Source organism: Gavialis gangeticus, unplaced genomic scaffold (genome assembly GCF_001723915.1).
Source record: "Gavialis gangeticus isolate Ggan-Ray unplaced genomic scaffold, GavGan_comp1, whole genome shotgun sequence".
Taxonomy (NCBI): Eukaryota; Metazoa; Chordata; order Crocodylia; family Gavialidae; genus Gavialis; species Gavialis gangeticus.
In genome coordinates, this window is record NW_017728993.1 from 18,084,019 (window position 1) to 18,088,404 (window position 4,386).

The 4,386-nt window shown below is 49.5% G+C and overlaps 1 protein-coding gene across 1 annotated transcript in view; it reads left to right on the forward strand.

The window, feature by feature from the left end:
• The first annotated feature begins 721 nt into the window (after nucleotides 1-721).
• Nucleotides 722-4,386, forward strand: part of TTC39A (tetratricopeptide repeat domain 39A) — a 112,427-nt gene continuing 108,762 nt past the window's right edge. Inside the window, exon 1 of the mRNA XM_019501325.1 lies at nucleotides 722-790. The gene's annotated coding sequence lies outside the window, so the exon portion shown is untranslated. The remainder of the gene's footprint in view (nucleotides 791-4,386) is intronic.

Sequence of the window (4,386 nt, forward strand, 5' to 3'; positions counted from 1 at the left end):
GCTCAGTCAACATGTATGCTGAAGAGGAGGGCAGAGAAAGTGCTTCAACCATGTCCTCAAGGCCAACTTGAAAAAAATGCAGCATCGACATCAACCTAGGTGGGACTATTGCTCAGGACTGCCCCAAATGGAGGAAGAATTTGCTGCAAGGATCTCTGTATGTTGAAACCTTACAATGATAACGAGAGAGAGAAAAACAGGAGCAGCAGACTGAAAAACAGTGTGCCGCAAACTGAACCAAGAACCCAGAACCATGTACTCCACACAGAAAAGTGTGCCTGAGCTGCAACAGAGTCTGTCCAACCTGAATAGGCCTTGTTGGACATCTTCAGACTCAGAGATAAGGCAAACGTGGCCAACGGTCATTCTCAACTGCAAGGGATTGCTGATGATGACTAGGGACCTACCTAACTCACAGAGGCTGCCCCCTGATTTTGCAGGCAGAACGTGGACCTGGGCAGCCATTTCAAGGGTGGGGTGCAGTGGTCCCCCCATACCTCTGGTTGAGGGGCCCCGGTGGCCCCACTCCTTGCCACTGATTGGTTGCAGGGGCTGCCTGTTATGTAGCTCTGCCCCTTGCTGCTGATTGGCTGCAAGGGCTGTCCATCATGCAACCCTGCCCCACCCCTCACCACTAATTGGTGGAGAAGGATGGGGCCATATGACAGGTAGCCCCTGCAGCCAATCAGCAGAGAGGGGTGGAACGGCAACTGTTTTGCTGGCAGCCATTTGAGCAGGCAGCCTGGCCCTCTGCCCAATTCCCCACCCTGGTGAGCTGTGGCAGTGCTCAGTAAGTTGGGGTTTTTCCCCCCACAGATTTCCCAGGCATTGCCCAGATTTTGTAGACAGTGCTGGGTTTTGCAGAATCTGTGAAATCCACAAAATTGCAAATTCGGTAGGTCCCTAATGATGACTTATCTATCCCTGGGTTAAGTTCCCATCAGCATGTTTGCCCCAGATGGACTGTGTATTTTATAGTCACATTCAGTGTTGGCTGCATTTAATCAACTGAAATGTCCTTGTATCCATTACTGCGCACATGCTGCTTTCAGCAGCAGTTGGGAGAGAGGTGAAATATTTAATGTGGTTTCCTTTTGTGTGAATGTAAGACGAGGGGCACTTTCTCTAATGTTGATTGTGTGGGGGCGGGCAACGGACCTCATCTTATATTGGAGTAAATTGGTAATTACTGTGTGCATATGGATATATAAATATACATAATATATCTACCCACTTTTTTATAACATGAGAACATGTAATTGAAGAAGAATGCACTTTAGAGCTGTCCTTTTCCTCCATATAAATGTGTTGGTAGTAATAACAGTTGAGGGGGAAATGTTTTCTTAGCTTTTACTCATGTATAGCTTTTTTGATTCCAACTAAGCTTGTATTGGCTTGAAGACAGTAGTATGAGCAAGTGCATGTTTTACATGCCAGCAGTTCTCACCAGTTGCTAGCATATTTTTTGAGACTGCTGAACCAGAGAAATAATTCACAGAACTAGGCAGAGTAGAATGATATAAAAATGCAGTAAAAGGGAAGGATAAATTGTTAAGAAATGTAGCTAATACATTGTATGAGGGGGAGAAAGAACAGATTTCTAAGATGGGCAATTGATGTGGGAGAAGCCTTGAAATCAGAGTAACTGAAAGACACAGAGGATGGTAGAAGCAAATGAAACCCGACTGCAAGGTGATATGACGACATAAAAGCCAGCATCGTTTTTGGTAGCTTATTCAAAGGCCTCATATAATAGGGCAAGGAAGAAATAATCCCAGTGGTTTGAGCCCACTAAGAATACAAGATTCAGATCTGGGCGCTACTGTACTAATGTGCTAATGACAAACTGAAGGGGAAGAGAAAAGGCATTGCTGGGGAAGGCTGGAAACACTGACTTCCGAAGGATTAGCAGAGCTGTGCTTAAGTAGCTTGGGCAAGCAGTCACTATAGGTGGATAGGACTGTGTAGAGATACGTGATTGGTATAAATTGAAAGCAAGATTATTTACTGTGTTATGGGGCTATAACTGGGAGGAATGGGATGGAGTTGGGTTCAGCTGATACTCAGGATGGTGGGGGCTTCCTGACACTGAGCTGTACTAGGCAGGAAGCAGCCCCCCAAGAGAAATGATGGAAGATCCATTATTAGGGTCTTTTTAAACTAAAACAGCCAAAAACATAACTGCGGTGTAGAGAGCAGCCTGATGGGAATAGTTTGGATAAGCTTCTGGGGCTTTTCAGTCTTCCAGTACTGTGGTCCTCATTGCTCAGCTTTCACACACTCCAGCAAGACCTTCCCTTGACTCTGCTTCATAGTCTGTTTTGCTCTGATCAGGTCCTTAGAGCCCTGGATTACTCATTTTACCGTGTCCTGTGCTGGGTATTTGTCACAACTAGATACATGGGAGAGATCCTTGTCTGAGGTAGCTAAATATTCCGTAAGATATTGCCTGTCATAGCTGAGGGAATATTGCATTGTAGAAGTGTTCATGTTCTTTCGTGTCACAGCTCATATTCACAGAACAATCTGTCTCAGGACATGTGAAAATAATAATAGCCTTTGCAATTCAGAGCCCTTTTCTTCCTTGCAGCAACTGCAGTGCTTGCTTACATTAAGAGCTGATGGTAAGAAAGCAGAGGCAACAATACAAATAAATATTCTTTATTTTCTACCTGAGTCAATTCTCTTCATTGCTGGCTATGCAGCAATTCAGCAGAAAATAACCTGGGGTTTATGGTGGGCCACAAATGGTAGTCAGTCCACGTCAGGAACATAAAACTCTTGCAAACCTCACTCTGGGATTGCTGATTGTCAGACACAGGACATGATTCTCTTTTCCTTGCTAGCACTGAGGCTGTGCTGGAGTATTGGGCTCTGTGCTGGGAACTATGGTTTAGAAAAATGCTGGCAAAATGGGGACTTTAGAGAAGTGCAACAGGAATTAGAAAATGTTTAGAAGGCATGACCAGTGAGAGGATACTGGTGACCTTGAGGTGTGGCCAGCGTCCAAGACTCAGCATGGTAGACTTGCCGTCTTCGGCATGTGAGAGGGCACCATTGCCCTGCTGCCCCATGCAGATTACCTCTTAAATCAGAAGCAATCTCTTTCTCTGGAATTTTTTAAGAACTGGTTAGACAAATACACTGTTGGGAATAGTATAGATATACTTGATTTTTCCTCTTTGCAGGAGTTGGAGTAAGTGATCTCTTGAGGTCCTCCACACAGCCTTCTTCATTTAAGTGATTCTGTATGGCTTGATACTTGACCTGTCTTGTCAGAGATGTAGTTTGGCGAGATATGCAAAGAGTCCTGTGGGAGCTCTGCTTAGATGAGGGGTGAGCAAAATATGGCCTGCAGGCCAGATCCAGCCCACCAGGCACTTTCATATGGCCCACAGACACCCCGCAACAAATTATACCCTGCCCAGCCCTTCCCACAAGGGTGAGAGCGAGGCACGCACTTATACAACCCCCCCCCCCCCCACAACATACCCTATTGGACCTCGCTCCCACCCTCCCTGGCAGAAGGGCCTGGCTCAGCCAGCAGCAGCTTCCAGGAGAGGCGGCTGCTACAGCTGCCCTGGGGGGACCTGTTTGGCTTCCCTGGCATCCTGCTCACTTTGGGTAGCAGGTAGGGCAGGGGTGGGGGAAGCTGCAGCTGGATGGGAGCATAAGGCTGGGCCCATGCTCAAGAGGGTGGTGGGAATGTGGAGCTTGGCTGGGCAGGGTGTTGGTGTGAGGGAGGATGTGGGGTGTGGGGACCCCCAGACACTCCCCCACATGGCATGCAGCTGTTGGCAGCAGCAGCAGGCTGGGGCACTGGTGCCCTGCACAGGCACTGGTGCCTGGCAGTGTGTGGCTCTGGCCAGCGCTGCATGTGGGGGCGAGGAGCGCAGCCTGCATCTCTCTTGTGCGGCCTCTGTGCGGCATGCCCACAACTCCCGCACTTGCGCAGCACCAGGGAAAGCCCTGCACTGGAGCTGATTGCCTTCCGCACCGCCTAACGCGCAGGTCCTGGATCTCTGCGGGGAAGCAGGGGTCAGGGCTCCCTTCCACTTCTGGCAGAGTCCCAGGACCTGCATGACAGGGAGCAGCAAAAGCAGTCAGCTCTAGCACAGGGCTTTCCCCGGTGCCATGTGACTGGAGGAGCTATATGTGCACAGCGTGGAGCCCCTGCAACAGAGGCAGGCCAGGCAGGCTGCGCTCCTTGCCCCCACACGTAGCAGTGGCTGGAGCTGCACACCAGCCTGTCCTAGGAATGAGCACCCTGAGCACCACTGCCTGCTGCTGCTGCCCTCAGCGGGGGCTGCACACCATGTAGGGGAGTGTGTGGGGGTCCCCACGTCTCCACCCTCCCTCACACCACAGAAATGCACAACCCCCTGC